Raw genomic sequence first — 15,629 nt, 5'->3', positions numbered from 1 at the left:
GGGGAACGGCCCGCGCTGCGCTTCGGCCCCCTGTGGAGGCAGCTGCGGCACGAACCCGTCCTCCTGTGCCCCAGCTTTTGCCCTCGCAGTCAGCGCGCAGTGGGGTCGGGCCCGGCCCCCGCGCGTCCCGCAGGATGGGCACCCCGCGGAGCGATGTCCCTGCGTGCCGCTCACTCACTCGCTTGCTCGCTCACCCACCCACCGCACTCCCGCGCTTGTGGCGGCACAGGGAAAGTCAGCAAAACCCGGCTAAAATTCAGGCAGATGTGTGCAATGGCCGGGCTCAGCAGAATTTCGGTGCGTGGGGGATGTGAAGGTCAGCAGGCCCACCCGCGGGGCCCGCAGGGAGCCTGGGATCGGCCCGAGAGCGGCCGGGGCCGTGCCCCTGCGTGGGGACCACCCTCGGGACGGTGCTGTCATCTGGAAGGAGCTGGAGGGGGGAAGTGGCAGCTCTGCCTTCAGCAACAGTGTGGGCTGAAGCTGGACAAAATCCCCGCTCATTTAGAAACAAGAACATTTTTCAAAGCAATAACATTTTCGTATAACACAAGAGCAGCTGGAAGCAGCAGTGCCTCTGATCCCACCCATGTTTTCCAAGCCCTGCTCTGGAGTGAGGCACAGCAGGTAACTGCAGACCTGCCCTGTGGAATAATTTCACTGTGAGTGGCTGTGCCTTCCCTGGGGTTTGTGGAACGCTTCATCTACCAGAAAAAAAAAAAAATAAAGGCAGCTGGAAGCTTTCTTTGGTTTCACAAATTTTAAATACACAGAAGAGGCAGGGAAGAGCTGTTCACTATCTTCTCCCACGACCCTATTTCTCCAGGGTCCTACTCCCTATACACAGTCACAAATGTTCAGTAATAAGAGACAAGTGAAAAACTAACAGCTCTGCTAAGTGTATTTCCCCAGATAATGGCTGGATGAGAATATCCAAAGTGAACTGAAATTCCCATACACTCAGGGATGCACTGTTTGAGGGCTGCTCCTTCCAAGCCAGTAAAGGAAATCTCCCCAGTTTGCCTGCTGAAGTTACTACCACTGCTTGTCCCAATGCCAACCGGTGGTGGCTCCCCTGAAGTGCTGCCTGCATCACCAATTTTACACGGTGTGGGCATGGGAGGAGGTTGGAAGGTTGCTGCTATGGGGATATATTGAACCAGAAGCTCCCATAAGTACAAAATACAGTCCTTTCTTCACAGCTTGAGACAGAAGGTCAGCTACAGCTGGCACAGGCTGTGCATGGTAAACAACAAAGTACACTGAAGATGTTGAACTGTATCGAATTCCTGTGTTTTTTTGATCTGTGCTGTTCCAGGTCATTGCAGTTTAACTCTTAGGGTGCTGCTGCCTTCCCAGCCACAATCCCAGCTACTCTTGAGGAGGCTGAAAGTTGTCTGGGAGCCTGCTAATGACTTTAATGAGCTGCTCATGAAGACAACAGGGATTTGTGCAATAGGTGGGTGTGGTGGCATCCCGAATACATCTGTAAAACAACAAAAACATAAAAGACAAAATTGATTTTCCCTATTCCTGCTGCGTTCCACCCAGCTGTTCCTGAATATGAATGAGCTGGGAAGAAAAGCAAGGTCACATTTCTTAATTCCAAAGCACTTTCAGAGTGTTTCTACAAAAGCCAATTGCTGTCCTAGCAAGCTGTGTGTGAACCCAGACTGTCCTCTGCAACCTGGCAGGCAGAATTCTGGCAGCTGCCTGTCCTGGGGCCACACAAAGCTCAGGAGAGCTCCCTGCAAAACTCTGCCTGAAAAGACACTTCAAAACCATGATGTCTATCCCTAATCTCCACCCACCAGCTTCTGAGCTGGAGCTCTCTGTACTACTCTGTATGGGGCAGAGCTAAACAGAGGGCAGTCCCAGGAAACTCTGCAGGAAACATCCTGTGCTGTAGCAGTGCACACATCTGGTGTTAAGATGCTCAGGCTGATGGGATTAGGATATTTGCTTTTGTTCCAAGGCAGCAGCAGAAGGCCAGATATGAATGGCAGTGATGGGCACACCAGACACAGACTGGCAACCTGCTCCTCGTGTGGAGGAGATGCAGAGCCAGACATCTGAAAAGGCAGGGGCAGCACAATAGGAATGCTTAACAGAAAAGGAAAAAAAAAAAAAACTGGCAGACATTTAAAAATGTTTTAAAATCTCTTCTTAAAGAGGATTTAAGAATGAGGCGTATTGAGGGGAAAGAAGCTTAATTTATGATGAATGTTAATACCAGCTCCTTACATATGGTACTGGCCTTAAGCATCCCTGAGGGTTTTTGAAGAACTAGTGCTGTGGTTATGATTTCAGTGTATAGGGGAAACTCTCTTGCATTATTAAACAAATCATGCCCTGCATTGGCCTATGGTTTGATGTAAGTGATGCATAGTTGATGTCAGCCAGCTGGGGAGGCAGGATTCTGTAACTTGTCGGCATTTTGAGAAGAAGTTGGAAAACTGCTGACTGGGATCCCTTACTTCATCATGAACCATCAGAGTTAAAATTCTTTAAATTTGGGGAAAAAAACCCCAAACCCAAAGTTTTAAATAATAGCATTTACCCTTTGGCTAAATTTGTTTAGCATAACATTCATTATGATGGAAAATGTAAACATTTGCAAAGTTAAACATTTGATTTGACTACAGAAAACTATTCTATTTGTTATAGAAATCAGCACTAATTGCCTGGTTCCCATTAAATCCTCAGTTTCCCAAAAATGGAGAGTCAAAAGATTTACCCTAGCCAGAATTCACTAGCTGGCCTTACCCATTTATATCACGGAGCTGGATCTCCTGATGTACCTGACTAAGTAGGTGATGTTCATCAAAGTAGGAGGGATAAAATCTGACCCACAAACCACACTGACTTCCTTGCATCTATTTCTGTTTTTGTCTGAACATTCCCATCCTATAACATCCTTCTCTCCACTGGGTTAAATAATAAAATTAGTGTTTTTTCCTCTAGGTCACTGTTTCCAGTCCATCACAGGTCATGCCACAACCAGCTAATGGCTGCTAAGTGGTCTGTGTGAAATTAGTTTAGTGGGTCTCCAGCCAGAAGCCAGTTGACAGATGCCCAAAAGTCAGTTCTCCAGTTGGCTTCCTCATTGGCAGTCATGGCAGGTTGGTCAAGGCCATGCAAATTCAGCATTTCCCTGGGGCTAGGAACAGAGACAAGGTTGGTTGCAAACACTTTCCTCTCTTGTGAGTGCCAAAAGTCTCTAGAGAAGGTCACAGCACAATGCTGAGTGCCAGTGCCTGAGGACCTTGCTGTCAGCCCCAGTTCAGCTCTCCAGGGAACTGGCAGTAGCAAAGGCAGGAGAAGCTGCTGAAGACTCCCTGCAGAGGCAACCCTGACATCAAGGAGAGGGGGCAAAGTGTCTGTGGGAGTCTTGATGGAAGGTTTCACCCTTTGGCTTGTCCTGCACAGAGGGCAAGCTGCAGAGCTGCCAGTCAGACTAAACCAATTTATCATTCCCTGCAGTACAATATAAATCCAATCTCCCTCCCTCTCCGCCTTTTCCTCCTGATGCCAAATTTAAACAACCTCACTTTTTTTGGCAGCAGGAAACTTCACAATTAAATATAGAAGCAGAGCACACTTTGGGATGGAACTTCCAGCCAGGGAACAACAGATGGCATTGTTTGCTGGGCTGGAAAAGCTGCATCTGCTCCTAGAAGAAATGCTAATCGGGGCTTAATTAGGCATTCAGAGGGAACCGTGTCCCATCCCCAGGACAATGGCCATGTGTACATGATCCTGAAAAATACAGGGAAGAAGTTACAAAATCATCAAAAATCCTCACTGGTCCAAGTCCAAATTTGGCACATAATGTGACAGGGTATCCCAGAGACTTTCCCTGTGCTGAAATCCATCCAAGCCACTCAAAATAAAAATGTAGTTGTCAAAGACTTGTTTTATTTTGTCTGCAAATGGTCAGTGATTTTGTTTTCAGTTTCAAAGCAAATCATTCCAGCCTAACACTGGAATCAGATCTGGCAGCTCTCTGACTCACTGAGGTGTAGCAAGATTAAAGGGTAGCTGAGATCTTATAGCAAGTACTGCAAATGGGGATAGAAGGGTTAGAAAAATCAAAAGCAGGATAACTGATCCCTCTGTAGAAACATGAAGTAAAGAGGAAGAGGTTGGAAAATGTCCCCCAGTTCATTCCAACTGGGTGTTCAAGCACAAAATGAGGCCCATGATGTGCAGTGCCTGTGCATGTAAGGACATTGTCCCTCCTCCCCTGCCTCAGCCCTCCCAGCTTCCTCCAGAGGTGCAGGCAGCCAGGCAGAGCTCTGTGTGCTTGTTTCAGCCTCTTCTCCTTGGAGTATCAAAGCACCCCCTCAATCTGGAGCCAGCAGAGCTGTTTGTGAAATGAGACTGCCAAGAATTTCACCAAGAGACTGGCCCTAGCTGCCAATTGTGCCAGCACTGCAGAGATCCCCATTGTGCTGAGGCTTTGCTTTCAAGCCCCCATCTTGTTTTGATGTCCTCTTTCTCCCCTGCTTGGTTCAAAGCAGCTCATCTGACCAGCCTGGTCTAGTGGAAGATGTCCCTGCTCATGGCAGGGTGTGCTGGACTGGGTGATTTTTAAAGGTCTCTTCCAACCCAAGCTATTCCATGATTCCTTGTCCTAGCTTAGTTCCTGGGGCTGCTCTGGGCACTCCATATTCCCCCCAGCTGCCTGGGACAATGTGCACCTCATGGGCAGTGCCAACAGGGACCCCTGTTTTGCTGGTTGCATGGCCTACTTCCAATAGCTCTGGAAAGATTCCATATGGGTTAAACAACACTCGTATCCCTTACACCTAAAAAATGTTAATTAACAGGGATCATTGCTGGTTCCAAACAATGCTCTCCAAACATTGCCAAAAAATCACTGGAGATTAAAGGAATTTTAGAACAAGTGACTTAGAGATGCAGTAAAGGGAAGTTTTCTTGGCACTGAGGCAACCTTCAGCAACTCCAGAGTGGTGAAGAGAAACATAAGAGTATCCTAAACCACTTCTGCCTTCAGCACCATCCTGCTTCAAAGGGATGTCAGTCCTGATCCAGCACAAACTTTTGGGCAACTAGAAGTGAAAATGGTTCTCCTGACCGAGGATGTAGCTGCAGATGATGAAGCTGTATGCCCTGATTACTCATTCCAGGGATTGCTGTGCCTCACTCACCCCCACCACAGTTTTGATCCCCAGGCTTGGCTGTCTGGCTCTGAATTTGCTCCCATTTGCTGTGAGTGTGCTCTGTATCCCATTAAACATCATGACCCCCATGATGTCTCTCTGAGAGAAACCTTGGAGATTTGCTGACTGTCTGCAGCTCACTGACAGCAGATTTATTTCCACTTTTCCAGTGCTGCAAGTGGTTGGCTGTGCCCTTGTACATGGTGACCTGCAGCTTGTGTTCTCCCAAGCACTGCATCTTCATGGTGTGTGGTGGGGAAGGCACTGGCAGCAGGTTTTGGAGAAAGGCACCCGTTGTCCACAGTGACAGAAATCAGGGTAGGCCAAGTGCAGAGGTGTTGCTCTCTCCTGGAGATGGCACAAACCAAGCTCTTAGCAGTGAGCTGCATTAATCAGGTCTTCCTGTGCACTGCAGGTGGATGGATGGGTGTCCCTGTTTTCTTTAGAGGTGGTCCAAGGAAGCATTCTCCAGCATTACCTTCCTGTGGTGAAGGATGAAATGTCTAAGGTGCCAGAGCTGCCATCCATTCTCCTGCTGTTCTTTGCCCTGTGGACTGGTAGGACTGGGAGGCCCAGCAGCCTGGTTGAAGGAGAGATGTCCTCACACCATGAGATTGAGATAAATAGGGCCATGCTGCCAGCACAAGCCTTGGACTCGGCTGACTCCGGAGTGCCGAAGCTCAAGGACATGACAAATGGTGAATGTGACAAGGTCTCAGCTTTCTAAGGACTGCTGGAGAGCTGCTCCCATCTCATCCTCATGTATCAGCACATGGGGCTCCAAGCAGGGCTGCTGCTGACCCACTGTGAAGCTTCCCAGTGTTCATGAGAAGAGACAGATTTTGGCTGGCTGCCTGGAGTTTAAATGTCTGTGTTTTAGACCCAGACTTCCTTCTGAGAGGTTTCAGAGGGAAAAGAAAAAGGCCAGAAGTGCTTCTAAAACTCTCATTTATCCATCAATGGCCAGTTTTCTGCAATGCCATGAATCTGAGAAAGGCAGAGAGGAAGTGTGACCGGGGAGCACAAGGAGTCTTTTGGCTGCCCTCTTTGCCTTGGGGGTATTGAGGGGAGCCAAGGGACTCCAGAGGAAGCAGCAAGCAGCTCCAGCTGGGAAGGGTCCTGACAGCATCGAGTTCGGAGGAGAGAGAGGACAGACAGCCTTGCTGTGACTCTGCTCCAGCACTGTGTCACTGCCTCCTGCTCATTCCTAGGGTCTGAAGTCTGTGTCCCTGGGCTGTCCACCTCCCTGAGCCCAAACTCCTTTGTTTTGGCAAGGGTGAGTGAAGGAAATGAAAAGTTGATCCCAGGAGGCCCCTAGCACGCCCCTGCAGGATAGCATGTGAATTGTTTTCTTGAAAATAGGATCATTTATTCTCCATGTGAAACAGGGCAAGAAGTTCAGTCACTTCAAACTGGCCTTGTCTGAGAACTTGTTTCAAAATCTGGGGCACCTGGGGCTTCTGGAGCAGGATTTCTTGTCTTCAGAGAAAGGATTACCAGAGGGAGCATGAAGTGAAAAGAAAAAAAAAAGGGGGGGGGGTGGGGAAAAGGGAAAAAAAAGACAATTAGCTATTGCTGTAGAGTCCTCTAGTGGTGAACATTAATTTCACAAACGGCCCAAGTGTGCACCCAAATGAACTCAATCTCCCATTTCTGTTTATTTTCTATTTACATAAAACCGTGTATACAAAAAAAAATGTCAGTAGCCAAATTCCAATCTATTTTCACCATTTATGAAACATGTCAAAGACAATGATCCAAAATTTAAAAAAAATTCTTCTCCATTCCGAGTAGCATCTCCCATCCAAGGCTGGATATTCCTCCAGATGGGTGGTTTGAAACACTGTAGCCTTAAAAATTCCACATCTTGACCACTACGTTTTTTTTCCTAGCCTGCTTCTGGTTTTGCTGCTGCTGAGAGAAATGACTGAGTAGAGAGAACCTGCAGAATTGAATTATTGCCACATGCATACCAAAACCCTTGCCATTTTAAAATCCAGGTAAAAACTGGATGATGGTGCAGCATGATTGTGCTGAATAGCACAGGCCAGCTCAGTCTCCAGCAGCCACAGCAGTGGGTTGAGGTGAGAAGCTGAGTTTAGTTGTAATTTCAAAGCCAAGTAATTTAAAGTATCCCTCACATTATCCTTTTCTTTCCACGTTGCCCCAAGCCTGCTTTATTTCTGTTCCTGGGCTCTATTAGTCAAAGGACATGGCCTTATGCAAAATCCTGAGTCAAATGGTGTTTGCAGCAATTTGAATATGTGATATAGGAGGAAAAAAAAGCCATTGCCTGCTGTGAGTGTGAACCTTGGCAGGAATTCCCCTTCCTCATGAGTATGTCCACTCTCTGCTCTCCTCTTCAGACCTGGGTCTTTTCAAATGTGTTCCAATCTCTGCTTCATAACCAAAGAAGAAAACTTAAAAAGATTTAAGACTTTATTACAAAATATAGTCTCACGCGCTGCAACCAAATAATTGGACACTGTTTCTTTCCTAAGAGTCTTTTTTCTTCTCCCTGTGAATAATCACCTGCCAAGGCTGCTCTTTGAGCTCCAGCTTCTGCATTGGAATAGCTGTATTAACACCTGCTGAAGACAACCTGCTAGTCACTGACAGGCTGTGTAATTTAAGAAGCATCAAAAATACCAAGAAAAAAAGGATCATAAAATTATAAGCAGACTGGAGGATGCTGCCGCCTAAAATGCTGCTTCACCCATGTTAACATGTAATTCAGAGCACAAAAGCTTTAAGAATTTTAAAAAAATAATTAAAACCAAATATATTTTCCCTGTATTTGAGCCAGCACATACAAATAATATGGTCCTAAAGTCAGGTAATAATTTGGGCTGGAGCAGATCACAGGTACTCAGCCAAACCCAGCTAGACCAGCTTGCTCAGGGGCTTGTTGAGCTGAGCTTTGAATGTTTCTCGGGCTGAAGATTCCTCCACCTTTCTGGCCCTTCTATGTGATACATATTCAAATAAGCCATGTAATGTTTCATCTTTCTGTGCAGCCAGACTCTGTGCTGTAGTTGTGAAGATTTTCTAGCTGAAAGCTGCAGTACTTGGTATGTGTTTGAATTTACAGGTCCCTTCCCACTGATTTACTTTAATTATTTTTCTTCAGGCCTGACATTCCCCCAGTAAGCACAGACACCTTCTTGAACACTTCTGCTGAGAAGTAAAGCTCTAAGCTTATCTCTGCCAAACCCTCAGCAGGGTCCAGATGCTTGCTGGTGTCACTGTTAATTAGGCTGATTTCAGAAGTGCTCACTGCAAACTTAAACTGAGCTGCCAGCCCCATACCAGTCCTGCCTGCCTCCATTAGTTCTTATATCCCCTCATGTCCAAATCAATAGTATTATGTACTAGTAAATACTAAGGGTTTCATAAGTCTGAAGTAACAGAGATTTAGAGTGTTGTTTCAGCTACAGAAATGAGCCCCTGGGGTCTGTTGTTTAGCTGTTGATTTTTCCGTGTCCCAAAGGAGAGTTTCAAAGCACTTTCAAAGTGCTTTTCACAAGGGCATTAGCAAACAGACCATTGCCAAGGCCCTGGGAGGGCAGATATTGTTGCATCCAAGTGAGAAAGTTTCCTTTTGTTCTCCCTGTTTTCTCCATGCCAGTGAAAATCAAGAAGGAAAAAAGTACCATATTCATGCAAATCTTTACCTTCTACTGAATTCCAGTGACAACCAGAAAGACCATTTTCAGCTACTGACTCCAATTTTTTTTTCCTATAGTTAACATTCCAGTCTTTTAAATTAGAAGAGAAACAAAAAGTGTATTTTAATGTGTATTTATTTTAGTGTATTTACATTTTTTCACTGTAAAACCGTTTTCTATTCAAAAATTATTCACTGTAATATTCTAACTAGAATAGTTTCTTTTTCTTTACTTCTATAAAGATTAAGTTTCAGGAAAGAAACTGACTCAGATACCAGGTAATTGACATGCCAGTACAATTATACTTGATGAGAAGCTCTGGGATAACACATTTTTTTAGAAAAGCGAGGTGGTAATTCTAAATTCCAGGGAGAAATCAAAGTATTGACACCCAGAGCAAATCCCTTCCACACACCCCAGGGACAGAGAGACTGAAACCTGTTTCTCTGAGTGCTGGATGTAAGGTGAACAGTATTGGTTATTCCCACAAGCTTCAGGCTTCCCTTCTTCTCCCACAAGAGACCAGAAAAGCTTTAATGTGAATTAAAACCCATTTCACGCACAAAGGGGAGAGAGATGTTCTGTGTCCTTTTTAATGAGGTTTTAGAGGCAGCTGGAAAATGCCTGGCTTTTAGACCAGGGTCCAAGCACCTTCCTTCAGAGGTATCCTAACACTGATTCTTGCTGCCTGTTTAATTGTGACTCTCTAGATATTGTTCAAACCACCAAATTAAGGACTTCTCCAAATGCAAGGCATCCACTACAACCCACAAAAGTTTTACATAAGCAAAAACCAAGGATTAGATCATTAAAATGGAAGTGGAGAGGGGGCCTTATTATGTAGTGGCTACCTGGATGGTGTCTTTAAATTAGGGTGATTTGCTCCCAATATCTCTGTGATCCCAGGGATTATGCAATTATATAACAGGCCTTGCTCAGGGGGCCCTTATTCCAGGTGACTTATTAAATGCTTTCATATTAAATCGGACAAGCAATGAAACCAAAGCAATCAGAAGAGGGGTTTGGTGGCTCAGAGGGAGCATTGTGCCTTCTCCTCTACATCTACAGATCTTCTCACCTATTCTTAACTCCCTGAAAGCACTGTGGTGTGGAGGTGCTTTGCCAGAAAAAGCAAAAACGGAAGCTTTGTTATCAATTGCAGCCTGTTATCAATTTACAGCCAAAAATTTATTGGTGGAAACACCAATAAACATCTGCAATTCCTATAGACCATAAAACCAGTTTGTTTCTGATGCCTTATTGTAATTGCAACCCCCCTGATTTTCATCAGGAGATGCTAAAGTGGCTCCTGGAGGAGGGGAGAGAAGGTGTGTGGGGTGTTAATCAGAAATACCCAGGTGTGGGGGGATGCAGTATGGGTCAATGAAGGTGATATAGAAGGTAATCTATAAGTGGTATAAAAGAGTGATTTGGTGGGATCTGGAGTAAGAGGAGTCAGATTACTGCTGTAAGGACCAGGAACAGTCAGTGCATAGAGGAGCTGCTTGTGAGAAACATCAAGGAGCTATGAAGCTCTGGTGATGCAAAATCCTTGCACTATAATGATGTTAGAACTCATGCTAATACAACAGCCAGGCCCTGGCCTCCCAGACACTGGGGAAAGGGGAATTGTGGGGGACAGCTCTGGAGGCAGCTGGAGAGAAAGCCCAGGTCCTTGTCCCCAAATTGCTGTGCACTGGGGGTACCCAGGGAGCTGTGGAGGTGTTCAGAGGATGCTGCATGGAGTATGGAGCTGCTGCATCCCACATGTGTGATCCAAGGTGCTGATCAGAGGGTTAGAAGCTCAGGCACCTCCAGATTTTGCTCCATATTAATTAACTGCCATGTACATCTCGTGTAATTAAAAGCAAGAGCAACTCTTCTCCTCAGTGCCCAGGCTCCACTCCACTGTTGTAAACACACTTGAGATTGGAGCTGGGCCTTTTGCTGGCTGAACTTCCTGCTTTTATTTCATGTTTAATGCTGCTTATAGATACTACCTGTGCTGTGCAGCAGCCAGGGGGCTTATATTAATTAAATGTTGCTATGGAAACAGCACATCAAGCAGAGGATGGTGTTTCTAGGGGAGGGAGGGAAGGAGCTGCTTGTAGCAGAGAGGTGTGTGGCTGATTTGAAGGGACAAGGATTTGCAGAATTGTGTTTTTATAAAGTTACCAGAGCCTGGGAAAGTCTCCTGTGTTCCTGTGTCCTTTTCCTTCCTATGGCTGATAATTCCTGGCTGCATCAATCCTCCCCTCTGAGCCCTGTGAGAAACACAGTTCTTTAGCAGATCAAATAATCTTGTCTTCTCCTTGAAACGTTCCCTAATTCACAGCCCAAACAGTCTAGAATCAGCTCTGAACGAGTAAAATCAGGGTATTACAGCTGAACACTGAGAAGTCAGAAACTAGAGCTCTGTCCCTGGTGAAAAATGGGAGGCTTGACCCTTTGCAAGGGAGCATAGTCAGACTAATCTGTGTATATCCCTGAAGTCCTGCCTTGGTTATGCAAAGAGCTGGTTTAAGCCATTTTTATATGTGTTGCTTTTCCTCCTTCTCTGATTGCAGCAGTAGATAAGACACCTGGCTTTGTCAGCACAGAAATAATAGTAACTGCAAAACATTTGATGTAACTGAAGAATCACTTTACAGGGCAATTTTGAGGAAATATATAGGTCTTGATGGTTTATTTGGGATAAGCCCCTGAACCAATCTGTGTTTTGTCAAAGTGGAGCTATGAAACAGAGGAGCAGTCATCCAAAGTACATGTAGATGAAACCAGACTTTTTCCAGGTTGCCTTCCTTATATATAAGCTGGGATGTTTCAGGGTCATCAAATATTTCAATAATTTTTAGATTGAGTCCTGTCTTAGAGGATTTCATGGAGGAAGGGAACTATCTGCACAGCCACTTTGAACCTGCCATCTAGAAATGTATTTCCCTTCCACACAGCAAGCCTTAAATCTGCTGCCTCCACTCATGCTCAGAGTAAAAAAATCCCAAAAACTAGAGTGCATTTGGGATTGAAGCACAGCATGAAGTTCCCTTTCATGCAGCCCAGGAGTAAATGGGGGATTTCTCTACAGAGAGCAGGTGGATAATTGGTCATTGCACACATGAGCCTGCTCTGACTTTGCAATCCATCCAGATGTTTTTGAGTACGTGTGATACCCCAAGTGAGATCAGAGCTGCATGCATAGTAAGGAATGTTTCCTTCTCTGAAGGATATGTTGTATGAAGGGGCCCAAAAGATAAAGGGGAAGAGGAAAAAGTATTATGGTGAAATTTTCCCTGTTTCACAGATGAAACTGCTCAGAATTGATTTTTAACTGGGTTCTGTATAATGGCTCTGAGCCAGCACCTCAGGTTAGGAATGAAATCTTCCAGCCAACTTTAATTTTTTTTTATTTTGTCAGTAGAATTGTCTCCCAAGTAGTTCCCCAAACCTATACCCCTCATTTTCATCCAGCTCCAGTAGAGATCCTCAGGTCTGCTCAGGTCAGGGATCTGAGTAGCTGCTGCTGAGAGAAGCAATATCAAACCAGGGTGTATCATTAAGAGATGAAAAATCTCATAAACCTATCATCCATTTTTCTGTCCATCCATCCACTTTTATCTCTCCTCCTTGAATCTGGATGCAGATCAGCCATGCCACCTGCTTATCAATTAAGGAAGAACAGATTCATGGTCTGATAAATTCAGCTAGTACCATGTAAGCTCTAATTGGTGGGCATGATCCACTCGCTTTGCATTAATTCCAAAAGGTTCTGCTGATCTTATCACACATTGTGTGCTCTTTGTGTTTTAATCACCCCCATCCCCATTGCATTGAAATTTTTTTGCTGTGACAAGCCCAGCTCTGAAGCAAGCACGTCACTGCTTTCATTGACACTGAAAAATCCTGTCTTGTTAATAGTATAAATGGACTAGGGGCTTTGCCTTCCAGCTTAATTCAAGAGTGCTATCGGCATGAGTGGGTTATAAAAGCTCTTTCTTCAGGATAAAAGACAGTTCCTCACCAGAATAAAAAAAAAAAGAGCTCAAACATCTTTATGATATCCCAGTGCAAAAAACAATTGAAAAGGATTGTCATAAAAGCAAGCATGTCAGTTGTGAACTTTACTGAATTGAGTCTAATGCAAAATTCATGCCGAGGTGTCACAAGTGAAAGGCAGTTTATTAATCCAACTTATCTGGAGCTGGTAGGCAGCAGTCATGGTAAATTAAGATCGTATGAATATTCCCTGGGCTCATTTGGGTCCCTATTCAGGACCCCTTTTGTGAGTGCACTGGGGGCAAAAGGGTCTTTTGGACCCAAAGCAGCCTTCTCTTCCTCTCCCTCCAACACATCTTTTCATACTTGTCACACAGTGGGTGCTTTGGGGCTAAGTGAAGCATGATGTCTTTGCTGTCTGGCTGATCAGGATGCAACACCCAGCTAACTGTGTCATGCTGCTTTATTCCAGTCATGCATTAGAAAGCATTTTATTTCTCCATTACGTTTGGTGCGTTCCCAGGATAACTTTCCCTACTGGGAAGAAGCTGTAGGGAGGATGGGGTTCTTAGACTCCTTTCTCACATGCTGTCCTGATTTTGCAAAGTCTTATTTTCACCACAGAGAATGGCAAACTGGCTCAGAGCTGGTGAATGGAAGAATTGCTCCAGTGAATGTCTGTCTGCTGGGAAAACAGCAGAGCACCTATAGAAAGAATATAGTGGGCTTGTTCAGCACAACAGCCTTTCAGAGGAAACCTCAAACACCCTAAATCAGCAGTGGCGTGGGACCAATGCCTTCCAAAAGGATGAGGATAAGGAGTACCTCAGCTTATTGAAACTGAAGTGGACCTGAAAGAAAGAACAGGCCTCTGGAGCTGGCACCCTGGTATAAGTGTTGCCAGAAGATGACCTGCATCTATTAAAAAGATGTTAAAGTTGATCCCTTTCTGTCATGTTTATGGATGTTACCCAGAGTGGCCTTTATCAGATGTGCATTTGGCTCAGCACTGAAGGATAATTGCAGCTAAATAGTCTATGAAATGAGATCTACAAATGCTATAGAGTGTGAGCTGGCCAAATTCTGTCCCCATTTACATCCATGAGGTTTCTCTGATATCTGTGATGGCAGAATTTGTTTGAGATGTTATGGAGGATAGACAGGAACACCCTGCATAATTATGACAGTGACCTGCATTTTGTCAGCTGTTCCAGTGACTCATTTCATGATTTTTGGAATGTCATTTAACTTTTCTGTGCTTTGATTTACTCAGCTCTGCTTATTCATGTTGACCTGTCTTACATGAGGAAATTGCTCTAAGAATTCCTTGGGCACCATGCATGAGGGTTTTGCAAAGCGCAGAGCACAGACAATTGCAGCTGGGAGCAAAAATGAGCAAAATGTACTTGAAATGTGCCACTAAATGATTTCTCTCACCTTTACTTGCTGAAGCCACTGAAGTGTGACAGCCAATAGAAAAGAAAAATAATAGCAGGTTGGTCTTCCTTGGCCCCAGTCATGCAAAGATTTAGAATTTACTTCTCTGTGTGTAAATCTAAAATATGAATGCACTTTGGTTTTTTGGTTTTTTTTTGTGGGGATGGAGATTTTACACTCCAGATTAAGGACTGTCTTGAAACGTGCTGGCATGAGACCTTGCTATAGGCTGAAGGCATAGCTGATGATGCCGTGTGCCCACATTTTCTGGGAGGTGATAAAAGACACACAACACCCTCACCTGCCTGAACTCCGAGTGGGCTGTGGCTCGTCTGGTTCAATCCCTGCGCTCTGGGGAGCTGCCGGAGCGGCAGAAAGACGCGGCTCAGCCTCTGAGATGCGGAATTTGGCGGCTGGTGCCGGAGCGCTCCCGGCGCTCGCAGCATCCCGCGGCGCTCGCAGCATCCCAGGCTGCTCGGGCTGTCCGTGTCCCCTTGTCCCCGCTCCGTGGCTCTGTCCCCACAAGATGGCACTCGCCGCCAGCGCATCCCTGTGTCCTGGCACGGCTCGGCTCCCGGGAATCGCAGCGCGCCCCCAGCTCGGAGGGACGCACGGGAACAGCCAAAATCCCACCAAATGCCCACAGCGTTGTCCAAATACACCTTGAGCTCTGTCACTGCCCGGGGCAGCCCGTTCCGGTGCTCGCCACCCTCTGGGTGGAGAATCTTTTTCCAATACCCATCCTAAGCCTCTCCAGACCCGGCTCCAGCATTCCCTTGGGCGCTGTCGCTGGTCACAAAGAGCAGAGATGGGAGCTGCCCCTCCCGAGGAAATTGCAGCTCTGCCCTCACTCTCCTCCTCTCCAGTACCCTCAGCTACTTCCCCTCTAGATCCTCCACCATCCTCATAACCCATCCTTTGGCACTCTCTAACAGCTTTAATACCTCCTTATCCCGTGGCACCCAAAAGGAGCCAGGAGGATGGAAAGGCAGTTTGCCATAGGGAGTCTCCTGGGGAGCTTCCCCACATTTTCAACACGCTCCTACCTCTAATACCTGCATTTTTCCCTGAAATAGAGAAGACACTGGGGCCTCCCTGTGGAGAAGGGGATTTCTCTCCCCTTCTCAGTGTGCATATTTTAACTCCTAGGACAATTGTTCCAAATGAAGGGAACTGAAGTAGGTATCTCTGCTCACTCCAGCTGTCAGACTGGCCCCTCCTGGCAAGGGTGCCCTGAACCACTGCAGTTACCTTAATCTGCAATGCTCCTCTCTCCTTTGGGAACCCCTGGTTGGGTTGAAGAGCATTAAAGCATTTCTGAGATAGAGCATTTTAGATCTAGTAGTGC

The sequence above is a fragment of the Fringilla coelebs genome, assembly GCF_963513975.1.
Source record: "Fringilla coelebs genome assembly, chromosome: 12".
Lineage (NCBI taxonomy): Eukaryota > Metazoa > Chordata > Aves > Passeriformes > Fringillidae > Fringilla > Fringilla coelebs.
Note: the sequence above shows the minus strand (reverse complement) of the source record.